The sequence below is a fragment of the Protopterus annectens genome, chromosome 5.part0 (assembly GCF_019279795.1).
Source record: "Protopterus annectens isolate FY-2018-M chromosome 5.part0, PAN1.0, whole genome shotgun sequence".
In the NCBI taxonomy this organism is placed as follows: Eukaryota; Metazoa; Chordata; order Ceratodontiformes; family Protopteridae; genus Protopterus; species Protopterus annectens.
In genome coordinates this window covers 1731872187-1731895509 of record NC_056735.1, presented here as the reverse complement: position 1 = coordinate 1731895509, position 23323 = coordinate 1731872187, and the positions used below count along the sequence as shown (strand labels likewise).

The 23323-nt window shown below is 43.5% G+C and overlaps 1 protein-coding gene across 3 annotated transcripts in view; it reads right to left on the bottom strand.

Moving 5' to 3' along the window:
• LOC122801869 (immunoglobulin superfamily member 3-like) overlaps positions 1 to 23323 on the bottom strand; it is a 757872-nt gene that overhangs the window by 75769 nt on the left and 658780 nt on the right. The window lies entirely within an intron of this gene.

The following is a 23323-nucleotide window of genomic DNA, read 5'->3' as shown; positions in this document are numbered from 1 at the left end:
CATGACTGTGTTCAGATACAATACATATATGCTGTGGAATGTGACCCATGTCACTGAGGTGTATACACACTAAACCATAATGTGGAATGTGTGACACAGGTCACTGAAGGGTATACGGATGACACCCCTGCACATCTGCAACTGTATTTCTGCTGCATGGCAACTATGGCCAGACATGGCAAACTCATTGGTACACCATGTCCCACATGACATTTGTGTACCCCACACACACACACACACACACACACACACACACACACACACACACACACACACACACACGAGGAGCAAGGATGACAGTGATGTCCAACACCAGCAAGGGGAATGTACTGTATATGTGGGCTGATGTGGTTATCTGTATATGTATGTGGATACTGTACAGGTGACTGCTGTCATGTCATGACACACTCAAGATGTTCAACACATCTTATGTGGTGGATTGATGTCACGCCTATACAAGATGTGCACAGGCCTGTAGGATATCTAGTGTTCCACATCTGCAATATAACCATTACACAAAGGCCATAGTTGGACCATGTGGAGCCAATGTATGACAGGGTGTACACACAAGCACATCACGTCTACTGTGTGTTTTGCTTCATGTCTCTGGCCATCCTCCATGGCCATGTGTGTACATGTGTTGGCCAAATGGTTGTGACGGGCATCTATTTCGCATGTCTGTGTTGTTCCATATGACATACACCCATAGATGTCATATGCTCCACTTACGACAGGGTTATGCAAACAAAGGGTGGTATGTTTGGTATGTGGGATATGTTTTTCAGGATAGTTAGGCAGTGTTGCAGCCAGCCCACTAGATGTCATGGACATGTCAGATAGCACATCTCATTGTGTGACATTCATAGCAGGGGTATGATCCACACAGGTAAATCCTGTGGGCTGGCCATACTCCAGCTCACTGTGTAGTACTGTTTGTATTCCCCACATGTGTAGTTCTGATCTGTTGTACATGTCCCTACAGTGAACAGCACCTCCACCATTGTATGCACAGCTGTCCACACATCTGGCAATGACAGTTTGTGAGGTTTCAGGTCGGTGTTTCACATAGTTTGCAAGTATTGCACATGGGAAGCCATTGTGATGCATTTCAGGTCCGACCTGTATATTGTGACAAGACCATAAATTATGTGTACATGTGGTAAATTAAGCAAAAAATACAGCAAACCTTGAGTCCTGGTCTTCCTCAAAAAAAAGACTTTAATAAACATAAACCAGACCAAAACAAACAAAGGAAAAAACGATACACTCCACAATCCAACGATACTTAGCGCTTTCACCCACTAACATGGGGCATCATCAGAGTACAAAATACATTAAATAATCATCCCTTATATACTTCCTTCAGAGTCAATTAAGAGACAATTAATCAATAAACTTGCTCATAAAATAGCCAGTAATCCAAGTCTTAAAGGTAAAGTGAAATATAAAATTACATGTGGTAAATTACCACTTGGCAGATAGATCTGTGCAATAACATGCCTGATAAATAATAACAGTCTCACCTGCAATGGGCTGCTGTCGTAGCAGAACACCAGAGGTACCTAAATAAGAGTAACACAGCAGTATGATCATTATCCACACCTGTATGATAGCTACAGGGTACAATGTGCATGTTAACACATACGCCAGTACATTAGACTATACTATGGAGTATGCACATGTGTACATACACAGAGTAGCATACTATAGTATGTGGCATGTGTGTAGGCATGCCTTGCATATGATGTTACATTACATATTGTACAGTGACACATGTAACTATATGGAATATAGTTGTTATATGTGCAGTAGTGACTTACCAGGCAATTCCCGGCAAAGTGGTTGAGAGACACCCACCTTCACGATATCAGCTAAGGCTTATGGATGTTGTTCTGCAGGTGTCCCCAGGTTGGCCAGTAGCTCCTCGGTATGTGTGAGTGGAGGCTGGGTTGGTGGCCCACCACCTGTTGCACCTTGTTCCCTGGTGACTGCATTCGCACACTGTTTCGCTTGTCTAATGAGGTCTGTACAGTGTCTGCGCACCTGCTGGTATGTGCGGTTGTGGCCACCCAAATCATTAACCCTCCTGCGAAGTTCCTACCACAGGGCATCCCACTGCTGTGCATCCTGTGGCACATGGCTGAACAGAACATAATGATTGTAATGTAGGTATGGGATGAGGGCCTCATCCTCCAAGCAGGTATAAGGTGGTAGCCTTGCATGCGGCATACCTGGAAGACATAATGATGGAGACAGGTAACAGTAACTCACAGAGACGTACAGAGCTACAGCTGAACATGCATGTGTATCAAATTTATTACGATTAAATAGTTGTCTTTGCAAATCTACATGACACTGACACCACTGACATGTTTGTGTGACACACATTTGACACTCAATGGTGATTGGATATTATCACCATATATGTGTTTGCGTGTGTGTGTGACCTGATTACATTGCTCATACTAGATGTGGATGCTGTCTTGATGTGGGCATGTCTGCTTGCCTGTACTGGTGTTCTTACCTATCAGCACATGCCTGGATGTGTCCACATTAATACAGTCGCCCTTGATGCTGTGTATATGTCACATATAAAGACTTACACTGCCTTAACGGACATGACCTGTGACCCTGCAGACTTGCTCACAGAAGGTTTTACATGTATGTGTTTTGCCATATACATCTGCATGGCACTGTACAGCAGTTCAACATCTTGCCATGTATCACCTGTGTTGCACATGTGATACACATGGGACACTGGCTAGCCAGATGGTATTTTCAGGGATGGATATCAACTATAGCATGTACTTTCAAAGTCAACTAGTAGGCTATATGCCCTGGGCCATGTATGAATCTAGGATGAAAGGTTACCTAGCTGTAGCCAACAGGTGGGTTTCTGGGGCCAGGTGAAGCGGTGCCACATAACTGATCCACAGGGTTAATGATATATTTACCATGCGGTCATCACACCATGTCTGACAGGGGGGCAAAGTGCAGCTTTGCTGGACAGGGATGCATAGTATGACAGGAGTATGTAAAGTGTATGGGACAAGGATCTGTCCAGCATGTGGTGATCCTTGTACTAGGAAGGTGGATGTCCATGAAGTATGTGTTTGAGATCAGGATGTGTACATGTAGCATGTCCAACATCACTGGGTTGGACATGGCTTTATTCAGGGTAGGCATCATGCTACATAGTGGAGATGGGGATTGGGCAGGCTGGTGTAGGCCATCTGAACATGGTCAATACCCCTTAAAGGAAATATGTGATCTGATATGAGTCACTTGAGTGTTGAGTATGGCTGGACAATGATTTCTATATTCATGGATGGCACCCTGTCATGATTAGGGTTGCCACATATGACTACCTGACAGGTGTGGTGACGTAACTATCACAGGAAAGACAACTGTCCAGCTGCATCCCTTACACACAGTGTCCATTATGTTGACCGCTGCCTAGATGGTAGTTCATGGGTACAGGGTTATTAACATAGGGGTGATAATGCAATATGTAGCTGTCAGATTGTTGCCATATGTCACACACCTCACCCACAAAGCCCCTTCTGTATGTTGTCCACAACACTCTGAGTCAGCTATTGCTTCTAGGTCATAGTCATTCGGATACTTCAGTAGGCAGATGCCTTCTGTTAGTCTGTGTGGTATAGACTACAATGAGGGGGAGTACAATTAATTAACTCTGTCTTACTGTAGCTGGCACTGGTGTGATGTGCATGTATTATTCAGACACCTTCTGTAGTATTGGTTCTGCCAGCAGTCCCGTTGCAAAACACTCCTGTGACATAGGAATGTATATCTAGTATACTGAGTGTGGGTGGAACACAGTATGGGTGATGATGTCCTATGACCTGGCAAGGTTATGATACGCAGTGTGAAATCAACCTTACTGTCATCTACATCTGTACTGCTGACATCAAATAAGTTGATCAAGGTTCATGGCCTTTCAGACCAGACTCAGCAGGGTAGTAGTGCAGTACTTCCCATTATCAGTGGTTTCGCCCCCTTTGTGGGTTGAGATAACTGTTGGTGTGCACCATTAAGTGTGTACACAGCCTGACATGAAGCTATGTTTTACATGATGTGTATGTGGAGAGCAACTTGTTTTGCAATATGTGCATGATACAACCTGGGATGTGGACAGGCCCCATGCAGCCTGAGTGCAGCTTGTACCTGCATAGTTGTGGTTACAGGGGCACTGTAGTGTACATGTATATATGATTGTGTACCTGTTGGGGGGGACAGTGTGTTTATGTTATCCAAGATCCTATCTGGATTGCTTATTCATGCTCAGCACTTGTTCAGAACTTGTAAGCACTAAGTAAGTTACTAATTACTATAGCAGTCAATCTTCCTCATTACCTTAGAGGCAAACAGTTTTTGTACGTACTTTTCTCACTTGCTTAGAGTAAAACAGCTCTTGTACTCACTTTCTTCACTTATCTAGGGGAAAATAGATTTATATTCAGGCATGTCCAAGGGTCAGCTCCCAGTGTTCTCTCCTGTCTATCTGATGAATCTGGGCATCTTGAGGCAATGTCGAAATTGCCTCATGTACACAGACAACCCTCTCCGCCTACCATCCAACCTAACACTACAACCTGTGAGAGATGCACTTATCTAGCAAAACTGGAGGTAAAGCTCTATCCAACCAAGACTCAACTTGACAGTCATGTGGAGAAGGTAAACATTTGCACCACACCACGCTCATCACATAGTCTCACTAAATCTACACCACCATAATCCACACATAGTAACACAAAAACAATCGCAGAAGCTCTCAATAATAATGTATAGAAATAAATTCCACCACAACTAAGAGGCCGTAGTTAACAAAAAACGAAAATATAGTAGAATATAAACTTCGGACTCAACACGACTTTGTTAATAAAAGACAGAAAAATTTATTTGTGGTAAGCGCTTTCGCGTACCTTCCTGTACGCTTCTTCAGACCATAAAACAACTCAGTAAAATAAACTATTTTATACTCATTGCTCTCCTATAATTAATTAATTGAAATAACAATTTGCATAATCAATTATTCATTAAAGCCAATTAAGGTTTATATTCTCTCAATAATAATCTAAGCAACAGAGACCTCCAAAGCAGAAACGCAAGCAGCCTCCATCTCCCAACATAACCCCAATGACAGACGTATAGCCCACAGACTCAGTGTGCCACTCAAACACAGCCAATAAGGCAAAACAACGTACCCAACACACTAGTCATAGGTGACTCTATAGTCAGGCACACTGATGTCCCACTCACCAGGCTAAACAAGGAAAAGGTTACTGTCAGCTGCCCGTTGGATACCAGGATCCACCACATAACCCACACACTCAGGTCACTCCACAAGTACAAATATGACTCTGTCATTGTCCATGTTGGTGTGAATGACCTGAGACATACCTCTCTGAACTACATGAAAAGAGACATGGAAGAGCTCTCCGATCTTGTAGCCCAGGAAGGTATGACCCTAGCCCTGAGTAGCATTCTGCCATCACCCAGAATGATACCGCAGTACGAGGACAAAATGATTCACTTCAACAATTGGCTAAGCTTCTGGTGTCATTCTAAGGGGATCCAGTATCTGTCTGCTTGGGATGGCATGATCGACAGACCACGAAGCTTTGCCACAGATGGCCTGCACCTGTCACCCCTGGGATTCTGGATACTGGCTAAGGCTCTTGCTGCCCCTGTAGTGCCTTCTTTAGGCAAGGTTCAAATAACATATTCACCACCATAACAGGAACAGGTAAGCAAAAACCGAGGGTAATGCTCCTTAATGCTGGAAGTCTAAATCTCAAAATGCACTCACTCAAGGCACTCCTTGTAATGGAGAACCTCGATATCTGTGCAATGACTGAGACCTGGTTCAAGGCTCCAGACAGCACACCTGCACTACCAGGCTATAACACATACCACACTTTTTGGCCATGTAACCTGGACAGAAACACCTAAGGCGGAGGTGTGTCCATATTCATTAAGGATATCCACCCCTCCAGGCTAGTTGCTTAGCACAATGCATCCGAGGTTATCCAAGTGCAACTACCTCTGGGCTAAACTGCAATCCAAACTGTAGCTTGCTACACATCCCCCACCATGCCCCAAGATTCCCACTCCTCTTTTCTTGATGTACTGGAAATTATTAGGGTTCAACCAAACACCCTACTAATGGGCGACTTCAACTACCCCATCATTAACTGGGAAAACTACTCGTGTACCTACTCATTAGCTCAACGCTTTCTGGAATTCATAACCTCCAATGCCCTGGATCAACTTATCCATACCCCCACTAGGGGCAAAAATATCCTAGACCTAGGCATTACCAACATGAGTGGCCAGTGTTCCACACCTGACGTCAACTCCTCGTTGGTCCGATCCGACCACAAGCTAAACACCCTTGATATCCACATCCCACCCCCACCCCCATTAAGGAAACCACAGTATAATATTTCTTCAAAGCCAACTTCATGCTTCTTAAGACAGAAGTGGTGAACTTCACGACACCCATGCAGATGGACAGTACAGTTACAACTGCTGAATCCTACACAAATGCACTCTATAAGCACTTATATGAGTGCATGGATCATGCTATCCCAAACAGAACCAAGACGCTATCCTCCAAAAAAAGGAAGCCAATCTGGTGGTCCCCTGCCATAAATAAACAGAAGGAAGAAACTGTTGCAAAAGAGAGTACAATCCCATGAGTGGAGCAGCTCCCTGGTCAGCCTTATAAGATCCTTCAAAGCTAGCTTCAAAAACAAAACCGCCACTAATTCCAAAAACAACCACAAAACATTCTATAGTTATGTCAAATATCTCAATGGCAACACCCAGATCTGCTCTGAGTTACAGCACAAAGGCAAGAACATTACAGAACCAACTGATATTGCCAACATCCTGGCAGATAGGTTCAGTGCTACCTTTCCCCCCTCTCACCCCCTAAAGGGCCCATATCTATACAGGAAGAATGCAGAGTCCCTGTAATCACAACTACACAGGTAAAAGCTGCACTCTCTAAAGCCAATATCACAGCATCCATGGGATCGGACAACATCTCAGGCTGCGTTTTACACGAACTTCAGAACAAACTGGCTCACCACTTACGCAGCATGTTCAATAATAGCCTTGCATCAGGCTTTATGCCTCCTGAATGGTGCACAGCAACAGTTATCCCACTCCACAAAGGTGGCGCCACTACAGACTATGGGACCTATTGCCCTATAAGCCTGACTAGCCTGGTCTGCAAGACTATGGAGCACATCATCATGGATCTCATTCACAGAGACAGTGGGTACCTCCAAACCTTTGACCCCACCCAGTTTGGCTTTGCTAAGGGCAGACCATGCCTCCTAAACCTGGTGGACTTCTTTGAGACAGTTACCAAGGCATTAGATGAGGGTAAGGAGGTCCACACAGCCTACCTTGATCTCTCAAAGGCTTTCAACACCATTCCCCATTCTGGTATTATTGACATACCCACCCACCTGAACATTAACCCCTAACATCACCAGATGGTTTGCAAAGTGGCTCACGGACAGAACCCACACAGTGGGAGTTGTATACCCTAGGTCCGACTATAAACCAGTTACAAGTGGCATCCTCCAGGGCTCAGTCCAAGGACCCCTCATGTTCGGTATATACTTCTCTGAGGTACAGGCAAGCACAGGAGGACTTTGGCTGAAAAGGTTTGCAGATGACTGCAGATTATGGGGCCATAACTGGTTCCCCAGTTGATACAGGCACCCTCCAGAAGGGTCGCACTGAGATGGATATCTGGTGTCAAGCTGAATGCCAAAAAGTGCATAGTCATCCCCTTTGGATAAAACTAATTACCTGCGGGCTGCCACATAGGTGCTAGTCCCCTACATACAGAAAAGGTAATAAGGGATCTGGGAACCCATGTAGATAGCAGTGTCTCCTTCGCTAACCATAATGCCAAGGTGATTAGAATATCCTTCTATGTGGCCCCCCCCTAATCTCAAATGGGTTCGCATCCAGAACAAAGGAGGCCATTGTGCCTCTCTACTCATGACTTATTAGACCCATTAAAGGATACAACACCCCATTTTGGATGTACCTTACAAGACAACTGCAACAGCTTGAAAGACCACAACAGTACCACACCAAGAGGATTACTGACCTCAAACAGATGACCTATGCAGCCCAACTAAAGAAACTCCAGCTGTACGCAGTTGCAAACCACGTACTCAGAGGTGATCTCTAATTGACATACAAGGCCCATGTCCAACCCAGTATTTCTGGACATGCTCCACCTAAACAAAAGCCCCTGAGAGCCACATGCTCTAGGGATATAAACCTAACCACAACGATAACTAGGACGTGCTGGAAGGATAGATTCGTGACCCGGAGGCTCCCCATGCTTTGGAACATGATTCCAATGTACATCAGGCAGGGCCCCTCACTAGCACTCTTCAAGAGAAACCTTGATGGGTGGATGAGAGGCAGGCATGTACCCTGGGGATCACTGCAGTGGCTCTGCTGGACAGAGGCACAGGGAACTAATGGCTCTGCTGTTCAGAGGCACAGGAAACTAACCTAAGGCTGTGGCGGAAGCCAACAAACTTTAGCCAGGCTTATAAATACCCTTGGGCAGACAGCCTAGTACCTACCTTTGAACCTATTACATGTCTTATGTGCATGGATAGTTAACTAGCTCTTCCATTTTACTTTGTTATCATGCTGATAAACTGTCGGGTGACTACAATTCATATATATCCTGTTATTGTGTATTGTAAATGCCAGTAGACATAACTAATGTTTGCCTAACATAACAGTAATGTTACGTAAAATGTAATACATATCTGCCTACAATACTGTACATTACACAGTTATTGGCACAATATCCCACAATGCAAATCATAATTGCACAGTAGGCCCACCTTCGACATGTTATTCTCAGTAATACACCCATACATATGCCTACTGTTACAATATATCAACATATACTATCCCCTGTTATAGCACATACTTGTTGGACCAACCCTGCCACTGACAGCGGCTGGAGAGGAATTGTTGGGTTCAAAGCTCTTATATAGCATCCCTTGTGGTGTATGAGGTGTTTGCCTTGTGACCTCCAGCAGTACATACATAAATACTACAAGTGTTACTATGCTCAGCAATGCATCTCTACAAGATAACTGTTTCCACTATATGCACTGCATACACTTTAATTATTACAGAACAGGTACTACATACACAGACATACTGAGTGTTCTACATACCTTATTAGTAACCCGAGGTGTCATTGACTGTTATTTCAATCCTTTTCAGTTTGTGTTTCAATCTTCTTTGTAATCTTCTGCTGGTATATACATATGGTTTGAATGTGTGACAAGCCATCCTTTTATAGTTAAATATCGGTAACGTGCTATCCTGCCCACCAATTGGTGTTCCAAAGCAGTTAATTACATGCACATCAGCTGTGCAGCTACTCCATTAGCCAATACCATGGCAACAGTGGTGTATAGTGAGTACTTCACTTGGGCATTTCCCCTTTGCCTTACATTCGAGGAAGACGGCCTGGATGTATTGATTGTGATGTATTGCAACAGCTATATGGAGACAGACAGAGATATATTAGCTTCATGACTCCCATGGATTGAGTGTAATGGCTAGAAGATGTTGATCTACATGTGGGTACAGCTGTTATATTTCAGAACATTGCTACTTATGCAGGGTTTGTTTGTACCTGATACTTCTGCAGATTTTTCAGTCTGGCAAGGATGTTTGGGCAGCTCAAGGCTGTATGGCTATGCATGAAATGTTAGGTGGTTTACAGTGTGCTCACCAGACATCTTTGGCTTGGTGCACATGTGTATCATACTGTACTGTTAATCAGTAATTGGTAACACTTCCTGGTGTACACACAACCCCCTGAAATGGGATTAGTGCAAACAAACCCTGTAACATCAGCAGCTGTTCCATTGTATAACAGCAACTATTTCACATAGGACCATGTTAGTGTGTCTCTGACAAGGTATGTTAAGGCTTCTGCAGATTTCATACAGTGAGTGAATGATTTGTGATGTTATTACAGTTTGTATTGTAATTGGTTTGGATGTGGGGGTGATGTTGGTGGGTGTACATAGCAGATGCAGGTGTGTAGGAACTGCTTTTATACATAATCGATATGTGTTCAAGGGTTCCTTCCCTATTTAAACACCTATCCTTTAGTGGACTAATACTATGGTAATTGCAGGCTGATTCATTAAGGCACTGTTAATTGGTTCCTGTTTAGCATGCAGGTGATGTTAGTCCTTGAATCCTTTCGGCAATACATCGGAATGTAATAAAGTGTTGCTACATGAAAGCTGTCTGTGTATTTCTGTCATAGGTATTTGCAGTCAATGGAGTTGTGCTGGTGACTGACCCTCTTTGACTAGGGTTGCCACCTTTTCAAATGGCCATAGTGGGACATTTTCGGGACACATATCAGATTTTACAGGCCGACACAACCCCACGGTCAGTACAAAGGATAGAACTTTCCTTTTTCGCCTAAATATAAGGTTATTCTTGTAGCAGTTTAGTTGCTTATCCCGTTTCTTGTAACATGTAGGTATTTTAGATACAGAAATAACTATTTTATGCAACTATTACATTACATATGGGACATAATTATGTCCTACAATCTCAGGACATTTGCCATTTTTAATATTTTTGGTCAGGACACAACCGCCCAAAGAGGGACTGTCCCTCGCAAAGTGGGACAGGTGGTAACCCTATCTTTGGCTCATGTCCATAGCACATATTTTTAATAGTGTATAGGCATATACTCTCCATATCCTTTGTTCATAAAGTTTGGTCGTAGCAGAATGTGTGATTGCTATGGTCCATGTTATATTCATATATGAACACTTCAACTGCTGTATATGGGATACCTATGGAATCCCAAACCCCCACAATTCCGGCACCCACAGTACTGGGCTCTGACTCCCAAACCCCACATTACCGAACACTCAAACTCGCGACAGTCAAACTCATGAAAGTAACACAAACACAGAACACACACATGCACACACAGACACAATGCTACCCACCACATTCAAACAAACCATCCTACACTATGTATGAGCATGTGGGCAAGCTCCCCTACACCCCCTACTTTAATATTCTACCACCGAGATCGCACAAACAGACGCACAAAGCAAACCCACACCCACATATTTCAGTCCCCCAGGAACACACACCACACTCAGAACACACACTTACACACACTACAGCCCTCAGAAATACACTTACACACAGTAACCTACCTGAACCGCAACACCAGAAGCACTAACTAAATATCCCTTAATATCGGGATTTTAAAACTCGCGCTTCTGGTGTTTCGGTACTGTGGTCTTTCGGTCTTTAAGCCTCGTGATTACGTGCGTCGGTATGTCAAGCATTCGGTATTTGGTAGGTATCCCATTTATATGTACCGCCACGGTTGTGTAGATGTTGTTAACCTATCTATATATCTACATATATATGTATATCCCTATATATCGACAGCTCTCTCTCTCTCTCTCTCTATATATATATATATATATATATATATATATATGTTGATTTATATATATATATATATATATATATATATATATATATATATATATATATATATATATATGTATATCATACCTCTCAACCTGGAAACATCAAAAATCTGGACAAGGCCCATAAAAAATAGGTACAAATCTGTACGCTGATTAACATCTAATTTGCATACACAATTATGTAACCCCACCCACTCCAATGGAATTGTGGGATATCAACTTTCAAAAGCAAGCTGAAGAACAGACAACCAAAACATGGCACCAGAGTCCCCCTGCAGCCATTCCAATGCCCCATTACCTGGCTATTTTGCCCCATTTGCTATAAACACTAATGTATGCATACTGCTTTACTTCTACAATGATTATTTGGATTTTATTTTTACATTTTGCAGCACAACAATGCAGAAACACTGAAAGATATCATCTGGTAAACAAAGCAATACTGTCTCACAATGAAAATAGGCTTGACATTAAAACTTCTTTGCCCTTGAAACTCACATTCATTGAAACAGCATTGAAACCCACACCACATCCAAAGAAAAGGCATCTGGCCAGTGGTGGATAAAGATTACCTTTGGGCTGTTTTCAAATCATTGGCCCCTTGCACACAAAACAAGAAACATACATGTGTTCTTTTCTTTATACACCTTCCTGACTTTATTAAATTATATTCCTTGTATAATACAACACACATGTTAGAGCGCATTTTAAATTTATTGTTTGAACATTTTACCAGTAGACTGTACTGTAGGCAGTGAAACAATACACATGAATCAATAATGACAAAACTGCCCAATTCAGAACATTTCCATTATAAAAGTCTGCTTCCACAGCCACATTATAAATAGAATGACAGTAGTGTAAGTCATAGGCAACTTGCACAGCGTCTCGCACTTATTTTCAATTTCATTTTTTAGGGGGGAGGGGGACAAAAGGTCAAAAACCATGGACACATTTTAAACATTGCTTGTATAATTTTGTAAAGTTGCTAGAATAAAATGTTGTGTTACTATCATGCATTTCACTGGCAAGTTTTGAACTCAGGACCCTATGCCCTACAGTCAGAACAACATACCACTATGCCAAATCAGCAGCTGCCTGAAAAATTGGAAGACTGAAACTTAATAGCCATCATTTAGTGAATTAATTTCTCACTTCTCAACATAGCTTTTAACCTCTTAACACAAAAAACATGGACAAACAACAAAGCCAATAATGGGGGAATACAAATTCAGTTCTCAATCACCATACTGTTAGCACAAAAACAATAATGGGGGAATAGAAATTGTGTTCTCACTTCTCACCATAGCTCTAAACTCTTAGCACAAAAAATGTTCTTACTTCTCATCATAGCTCTCTCAACTCTTAGTACAAAAAAAAATCTGGACAAAGCTCAGAGCATAACTTTCAACTCTTAGCAGAAAAAACATGTTCTCACTTCTCATCATAGCTCCCAACTTGCTCAGAAATGGTGGTGGCTAGGGATAGCAGGCTCTTTTTACCCTGTACCAAAGGTACAAGGTTTGAGCCTGAATACCTCTAGCCACCAAGTGTGGGCATTTACACACACACAGCTTACCCTGAGTAATTCTTGCCCTGCTCGCAAACTCTGCCGTTTCAGCCTCTTGCCTTTAATCCCTGGCCTGCACACAAGTTCCTCTGCTGTTTTCCGCCAGGTTGCAATTCAGTCAGCCAGAAATTATGATGTGAGCTCCTTGAGCTCAATTTTGACTGGCTGGTAGCCTGATGGAGCTGATGTCATTGTACACGTGATGACATCAGCTCCGACAGCATGAAAATTTAAAAAAAAGAAATGAAGGGGTGCCACTCGGGAATCGTAGCACCCCTTCATTTGGACCCCAAAACTCGGTAAAAAACGACTAACTCGGAAAGGTTGGGAGGTCTGAGATATATATATATATATATATATATATATATATATATATATATATATATATATATATATATATATATATATATGTATATATATATATATATATATATATATATATATATATATATATATAGCATACACATTTCATTGGGTACATGGCGGTTTGTCCTATTTCCACACATTCCTCCCTTTTGTGTTTTAACCTGTCAGAATACACAACTGCCATTGGTATATTTCAGGTAACTTAGTGGTAAGTTATTGTGAAGATTAAGTACATGATTGCGTGTTCTAATCCTGGCAGTGGTCATTTTACCTCTCAGAGCAGGCACTGATAGTGCAAGGGTGATTAATGCACATTTCAGCGATTGTGTGTTCCAAATGTTTATTATTCTGCGGAATACTACCTATATATGCAAGCTGTGGTTATGACTTTATTGGGATTTGAACCAGGACTGCACAAATATTATGCAAATGCTGTAGCCATTACACTATTGACATTAACGTTCCTTCTGCCTATTTCCTATGTCCATGAATCCTATGTGTAAGCTTGGCTACACAACAGACACCCACACCCAGTGAGCTTCTAGAAATACCGACATAACACATGAATTGAGAGACTATACATTAACATCCTAACTACATTTGGCATAGCCCCTCACTGGCACACTTCAGGGGAAACCTTGATGTTTGACTGGGCAACAGTATATACACCCCTGGGATCATCTGTCCCAGAAACATGAAGCCAGGGTGTGGGGGAGCCACTCCAGTTTTATAGCTGCAAGACCTGATGAGGAAATTGAATGCTGTTGGGTCGTCATGTTAACATGCCCTTTAGAGATCACTATGTGCCCCTATCACCCTACAGCACCCCTGTCTTCAACAGCTTCCAGCAACTCTGCCTGGAATCACTTCATTGACTATGCTTGACAGAGGCTCACTTACTTCATCAATGGTGCAGTTAAAGTCACGACACTGTAGCTATGCTTCTAAATGCCCTTGGGCAGATAGCCTACTACCTATCTCTGAACCTCTACAGTGCAGGCCATCTCCAACATCATATGTGATTATACAGAGTGTTCTGATCACACTATACAGTGTAAACTCGCCATGTAGTCAGACAACAGTTAAGTACAGCAATAGCATACAGACTTGTTGTGTCTTTCGGCTTTTCCTGGTTAGGGGTCGCCACAGTGGAACTCTGGTCCACTAATGATTGGCAGTAGATTTTTACGTGCCGAGTTGCCGGCCCTGACACACAACCTTCAATGAAGGTATGCCCATTCACGCATGTCTCCACACAGAAGAAGCTCTAGCTGAGAATCGAACAGGACGTCTTACTGTGAGGCAAAAATGCTACCACAGCACCACCACCACAGTAGCAATAGCATACAGACTACTGATACATAATCACTCCAAAAGCCTATCTTGGAAGCTAGTAGATATGTATAGGTTTCAGGCTTTGCATTGCTTACCAGTAGGTTACCTACAGTAAAGATGGGACACAAGCACAGATGGGAAACATGCCTACAACAATGCCATACCAACTTGCTTGTGTCAGCCTAAGGCTTTGGAATGCTGGGCAAGGCTATTGGCACCCCCATGGTGCCATTTTTAGGCAGGTCTCAGAGGTTTATCTCACCTCCATGAACTGCACAATAGCAGAATCAATGAGGGTTAGGCTACTCAACACCAAGGGTAGTACTCACAACATGCACACACTCACAGCACCCCTCAGTATGGACAACATCTACATCTGTTCTGTGACTGGGACCTGTATAAGGCTCCTGTGAGCACACCAGCACTACCAGACTACAACCTATAACACACATTTCAGCCACTGAACATGGACTGGCACAGACATGGAGGGGGTGTATCCATATTCATCGGGGATACCTACACCTCCAAGTTAGTGGGGCAGCATGATACCCTCTGTGATCATCCATGTGCAGCTAACATCAGCCACAACTGCAATGCAAACTGTGAGCTGCTACAGATAACCCTCCATGACCCAGGTGCACCATTACAACTATCTGGAGACAGTGGTAAACATGACAGTCCTACCAGACACCCTGTTATTGGTCAATGTCAGCTACCCTACACTTAACTGGATAACCTACTCAAGTATTCACTTCCAGGCCCAGCACTTCCTGGGATTTATCACCTCATATGGCCTGTATCAGTTGGTAGATGGACTAACGAGAGGTGAAAACATACTAGAAGTGGTAATCACTGACATGTGCAACACTGACCATGAACTATTCACTGATGATTTCCACTCCCAACCATCTCCCCCACCCAAGCAACACACAGTGAATACATTTCCTACATCTGAATTCACAGTACTAATGACAGAGGTGGGAGGGTACACAGCCCCCATGCTCAGGGATGACACTGCTCAAGATACAGACAGAATTACAAATGCACTCTATAAGCACCTACAAAGATGTATGGGTCATGCCATCAATGGTAAACCAGGACTCACTACTCTTACACAAGGACACCAGTCTGCTGAACCCCAGCATTATACAGGCTATAGAAGAGAAGTAGGGCAGTAGTCCAGAACAACAGCAAATCCCAAGATATTCAGACATTCGTGACCAGTATTAGCAAGATACTTATGTTACTAATGTAATCATCCAAGGCTGACATCCACAGGTAAATAGGCATGGATTCAGAATATGACCACAAAGGCTTCTTTGGCTATGTCAAGGATGTAAGCAGTAACACAAAGATTTGCACTGTGCTGGTGCAATATTGCACTGAATATACTGACCCTACTAATATCACCAACACACTTGATGATACATTTGGAGCAAGCTTCATCCCCTACAGGGCCCACAACAATACCCAAAACATACAGTATCCCAGACATCTGAGATATGCAGGTGGTAATGGCCCTTTCAAATGGCATGACAGAGCATCAATGGAGGCAGATTGTGTCCCAGACTGCATCCTGCAGACACTACAAGAGAAAGTGACCCCCCGCCTAATATAGCAATTCAACATCAGCCTCTACACAGGCTACATGGTCATTCACTGGTGCATGGCAACAGCTTTTCCACTCCACCAAGGTGATGACACAACTGACCATGGTAACTACCACCCCATAAGCCTGAGTAGCCTGATCTGCATGGCTATGGAGCGCATCTTCATGGCACTTATTAACATAGACAATGGTACCCTCCAGACACCTGACCCAGCCCAGGTCAGCTTGATTGAGTGCAGATCATGCCTACTGAACCTGTTTGACATCTTACAGTCACCTAGACTTTAAGTGTAGGGTGTTTTAGTTCACACATACTACCTGGACCTCACCAAGGGTTTTGACACCATTCCCCACTCAGGTATTATTTCTATACTCACCAGCCAATACATACACCCATACATCACAGGTTGGTTTGCCAACAGGCTTACACACAGAACCCACATGGTAAGCCTAGCAGCCTCCAGGTCCAGCTCTTGACCAGTCACAAGTGGTGTCCCACAGGACTCAGTCCTAGGACCCCTACTGTTTACCATATACTTCTCAGAGTTATGGGCTAACACAGGTGGACTACAGCAGGCCGTGTTTGGTGATTACTGCAGACTGGGAGCCATAACTGACAGTTCAGCTGTCACAGATGTCCTTCAAGTGGCCTCACATAGACCAACACAGGGTGTCAGAGTCATGGCCTCCAGCTAAAGGCCACATACTGCATGGTCATTCCATTTTGGGAAACTACGCACACACATATTAACACAAGTGGCAGACACTATAATTCAGACGATGTAATTGGTATGTGAGGACTACATTACATAGTGATCTCTCCTTTGACAGTCATATCTGCGAAGTAGTTAGGACATCCATCTATGTAGGCCATCTGATTACTTAAGGGTTTGCATCTAAACAGACTTAGGTTATTGTGCCCCTTTACCCATCACTCATCAATCCCATCATCGAGTATGATAACCCATTTTGGATGTACCTCAGAAGACACATCCGACAGCTGGAAGTGCCACGAGCGTACCTCGCAAAGAGGGATAATGCCCTCAGACGTGTCCTATGCTGCCAGACTGCATAAACTTCTGCATTACTCAGTGGCATCTCATTTACTCAGAGATGATATTTGCTGGCCAACAAAGCCATGTTCAACTCAGGCTTAATGGATATGCTCCATCTATGGGAATCCATGTCACAGTGAGCCACACACTGTAATGAGCTACACCTTGCCACAACCATAACTGGAAGATGCTGGAGTGACAGATTCCTGTCACGGGTACACACTGTAATGAGCTACACCTTGCCACAACCATAACTGGAAGATGCTGGAGTGACAGATTCCTGTCACGGGTACTCCCCATGATTTGGAACTACATCCCTGATTACATTATACAGAGCCCCTCACTAACACTCCAGGGAATCCTTGCAGAGTGGGTGGGGAACAGTGGATACACCCCAGGGATCCTGCAATTGGCTCTGCTCCACAGAGGGACAGTTAGTTAATCAATGGGGTGGCGACAGCAAACACATTTTGGCTAGGCTTACAAATGGCCTTGGGCAGTTAGGCATGTGCCTACCTATATACCTATGAACCTATACATACAGTATTGACACATGCTGATAGCTTAATTTGCTGTTCAGATATTGACTTACCTTGTGCCAATGGCAGTTGTGTGTACAATAGTTGAGGGCTGTCTATGTAGGATGCACACAGTAGACCACCTATACATGACAATTTACAGGTGGTCGTGTGTGTGTGTGTGTGTGTGTGTGTGTGTGTGTGTGTGTGTGTGTGTGTGTGTGTGTGTGTGTGGATCCATGTTTGCTGTGTGTGCAGGTGGAGAAGGGTGTCAGTCCATAGGTGCCTACACTGTCAGTGTGTGTGCTATATGTTTCCTCTTTGCCAAGGCATGGGCATACTGGGCATGCCTCCATCTGCCTACTGGGGCTGGCACATGGTGTTCATGGTCTGAGTCCCTCTGTGCCTGTGGGGCCCTTGGCAATGGTGGTGGGCTGTGAGGGCCTTCACCATTCTGTCCCTGCTGTAGCTGTTTCTGCAGGACCATATTGTGTAGCATGGCACATACTATGAAGATGTGGGCACACATGCCTGGAGGGTACTGCAAGGCTCCACCAGATATGTCCAAGCAACAGAACCGTGATTTCAGCATCCCAAACACACACTCTATGATGATTCTGGTTTCTGCATGTGCCTCATTATGGCATTCTTGCATGGGTGTGTGTGCATTTCTGATGGGAGTCATCATTCATGTTTCCAGTGCATAGCCAGCATCCCCCACCAGGTGGCCATATGGGATGTCCCCCTAGCAAATACCTGATACAGCTATGAGGCATGCCAGATGTGGGAGTCATAATAGCTTTCAAGGCTGCCAGCACACACATCCATGATAATGCCCTGGGCATTGCACACGACCTAGCAGTTGGAGGGGTATCCCTTGTGGTTTATGTAGCACCTACCCTGCTCACCGGGTGGTGTATTGATGTATATGTGCATGCAGTCTATTGCACCCAGTACCTCCAGATAGTCTGCCACATGGTGGAAGAGACACATATTGCTGGCCAACTCCTCCTGCATTCGGGGGAAGTATATGTGCTCATTGGTATGTGGTAACATGGCATCCAGGAACTGGTGGAGTACCCTGGATGCTGATGCCTGTGAGATCCCCATGATATCCCCAGTTGGCCTTTGAAAGGTACCTGTGGCTAGTATTCTCAAGCTTACACATACCTTCGTGTCCACTGGGATGGGTTCCCTTCTGTTATTTCTGGCTCTGAGGCATGGCCGGCACAGTTCAACAAGTTGCTGTATGGTGTCCCTGTCCACCCTGTAATGCTCTACTATCTCCAGATCATGTAGCCCCTGGCAGGTTACCCTGGGTCTGAACACTCTTCTCCTCCTCCAGTGCCTGAGATGGTTGTCAGCATCATCCTCCACACCATCGTCAGTCTCCAACACATGCTGGTGAATCAAAGCTATGGCAGCCCCTAACATGTACATATTAAAAGTTCCCCGTCTGTATACACCAATGGTACAGAGTGTCTGGGAATACACAAGTGTGTGTGAGGTGCTTTCACACTTTATACTATTATGCAATGGATGCTGTTGGTGTAATTGGGTGTGTATGTGCAATTCCAGCTGCAGGGTATCTTAATTATGGGTTTTACAGCAGGTACTACTATTGTGGAGCCTTTGGTGTTGAATTATGCTTGGCTGCTGTGATTCATCTATTGTCCTTTACTTCACTTTTCAACCCAATTCCCCTCCCATTGTCAGACATGCATCCAGCTGCCGGCTTTCTTGTTTTGTACTTTCCCAACCCAGGATTGTGTAGCAAAATGTGTTATGTAGCTGATCTACTGAAAGTTTGCTTTGTTCTGGTGTGACAGATTTCTTTTCTTTGCAGTACGGCACCTCCCCTTTTCTGTTCTGCAGGTAGCTGCTAGCAGCCTTGTTAGCTGTTGTCAATGGCCCACTGTGGGTTCCTAGGTTTTAATTACTCATTTGTACTCCAATTACCATGCTGCAGCATTTCCTTATTGTCTTCCCGTATCCTTCCTGTTTCAGCTGTGGTGCGTGCCACGCACAGCTGTTTATCGGATTTCAAGCGCATTTTCATCCACGTTCACATGCACTTTCGGTTACCTTGTGTGCTCTCAGCTAAGCAAAGCTATGGCTACTTCCACACCCCTATCCTGCAGCTTTGCTTAGCAACAGGCAAACCGGATTAGCAATGCTTCAATGTTCTTACAGCTAAGGTGGCGCACCCCTCTATTGATGACATCTTTATCTCCAGGCCACACCTCGGTGTTGTACCACTACACTGTGAGGTACATCCTTATGCCAGCAATGATTTTGCGATTCAGTATTACTAGTCTCATTTGCATGGCACTGACTACTAATCCCTAGTTACCATGCAGAACACTGTCACAGACCCTTAGCAACCCTTGCACCATGGTTGCCACACAGAACACTGTCACAGACCCTTAGCAACCCTTGCGCCATGGTTGTGGTGTAGCATGCATGCCATTGACTATTATGGGGAATTCATGAAATGTGTTACATTCCAGTTTTATTACATATAAATATATTTTCATTGTGATCCCATTTGCGTACCAATGCACTGCAATTTTACTTTGCGTTAGTGTGGCCATGACATTAAATGTTCTTTTTTATGTGTTGTGTGTGTTTTTTTATGCCAAAAGCTATATATTTAGCCATTGGCATATATTAACAGTATAATACGTGAGTTTGGTCCGCTGTCATGGCTCCGATTTTATGTTTGAAAAAATGTAAACTGTTTTTTCGGTTTACATTTCTGCATGCTTATGCTACACCTGCACCATTTCATGAATCGCTATATACCTTAATTTGCATGCTACACTGCTGCGCATGGAGTAATTAGCATACATGCACCAGGAGCTGTGCAGCTGTGGTGTATGCTGGTAGTGCACATGGCAACAGCTCGTACCTGAATCTCTCGGCAACCATATTTGGCGTTAGATCGCCGACGCTACGCCTGCGCCTGGCGCAAGCTTCATGAATCCCGGGAATAGTCTTTTTTTTATCTGATAGTATTTTCCAAGACTTTTGTAAGGCAGAAGAAGTTTGTAATAGGCTTAAAGTCTGATGAGGAGGAAGATGTGATATTTTGAGTATGGGACAATTATTGCATGTTTGCACTGGATAGAAGAACATCTAAGGATAAACACAGCCTCAATAATATGCTGGAGTACCTTGGAGTTCTTGAATGCAGCTTTTTTTACCTGGCAGTGTTATTGTAGGTCTCTCACTGTCAGGTCATAGCAAGACATCCGTTGTTTTTGTGCTTTTACTATGTGTTCGTCTGTTAACCCTGTGAGCTTTATAACTTTAGCTCTGAAATTATATCTATACTCAATATAACATACTCATTGTGTGAGTCACATTCACCCTCCCACTCAACATAAATTAAATCTACAGTCCCTCTCACCCTGTGATCATAAAGATCAAAATCTTCAAAGAGTAGGTGCTTGTCCTGCTCCCACTTAAACTGGACTGTGAATGCTGTCAGGATGGAATTAACAGTAGAGTAAGACTTTTCCACCAAACCATTTGTTTGTATAATGATAAGGGATAGTATTTAACTACTTTGCCCCCCTCCCCCAGGCTTTCAGAAACAGGTCAGCATGTCTGACATAAAGTTAGCCCCTCTATCCATCATTATTTTCTGGTGAAAATTTCTAACAGAGAATTTGCCACTTTTTCAGCCTCGACAGAGGACAAAGCCATCACCTCAGGCTACCTAATAGCATAATCTATTACTAACAGGATAAATCTCTTACCTGTCGTGTTCACAATATTAAAAGTCCTCATAATATCCATGCCTACTCTAATGATTCTTCTTAACAGACAAAGGTGCTAAAGTACATTTAGCTTTGTCTCTTACTTTGCCAATTTATTGGCAATGGTCACACGTTACAGTAGTCTGCCATATGTTTTGCAGTACCTGATAAAAGCAAATTGCATAAGCTTTCTTTTTGCAACCTGTCTGCTTAGATGGCCTGCAAAAAGAATAACATGAGCTATGTCTAGAAGTGCCTAGAAGGCCCCTGAGACCACTAACTTCTGTATTACTTCTCCTTCTAGCCCTCAACTCATGAGGCAATTCTCTGTGCAGCAACCTTTTGCCCCAGTACACAGATTCCCTCCACCATTGAGAGTCACAACCCTCCTTGTCTGCATCTTTTAAGTTTTGTAAGGTGCTATCTGGAAGTTGTGCTGATCACAACTCTTTCTCTGTAAGCTTCCCCAGGTCCCCTTAAATAGGAAGCCTAGTATTTTATGACAGCTGTGGTTGAGATTTATGCTTACTATTGTTAACCATCTCTTCTCCTGAAGTAGCTCCTTCCAAAGAAAATATAGTACCCTTGATACCCGTGGCTCTGGTTCTGCCTCACTGCTTTTATCCAGCTCTTTTCCTGAAGTAATCACATCAGCATCTTCTGTTTACATGTGGTTAGTGGCAGGGTCACTCAACTACTTTCCTCCTCACATGCTTGTCTCTCAGCTTGTCTGCATGTATGTGTATGTACACAAGCTACTGTATCATCATAGTCATTTGCTTTCAGGGCAGCTGCTAGGATATCATAAAAAATGGTCATGAGATTCTCTATCTTCCCTCCTACCTAATCCAAATGAACCCTGACTTGTGACACCTGAAAAGGTGTCCCTTCCATGACCCTATGTGGAATGGACTACCTGTGCAAGTAATGTTTCTATGTAACAACTGTAGGCTTATCAACAGTTATGTCTGAATCAGTATCCCTCTTAGCAATAAGATATTTACACTCTATCAGAATAGTCTAGGGGCCCTTGTTATAATTTGGAGGAAGGTAAGACAACCAACTACTACCTCTTTCAGCTAGACATGTGGCATTTGTTGCCCACCCTGTCTCTGTGGACAATCAGACCATGCATGCCTCACATAGTTACATTTAAAACATCAAGCCACAGAGTCTTGGCACATATTAAAACAAGTAACTCCTCCCCACCTCACCCTTTGCATGTAAAACCTGCCTTGATGATAGAAACTGCCCTTCGTAGAATCCTTTATCTTACGTGGAGTGCTAGAAAAACCCAACTTGTACAGATGTACCCTGATAACAACACAGATGTCAAACCTTCTGCCCATTTGTTCAGCTGTGATACATTCCTGAACTGTCAACCAGAACCACATATCCTCAGGCAAACTATTGAGTCCTTTCTCCCTTTTTCATACTATCTCCCAACATGTGAAAATGGTAACTTGACCTGCACTCACTCACCTATTAAAGTAAGTACTTATTTATACAGTGGAATGACTGCAGCAC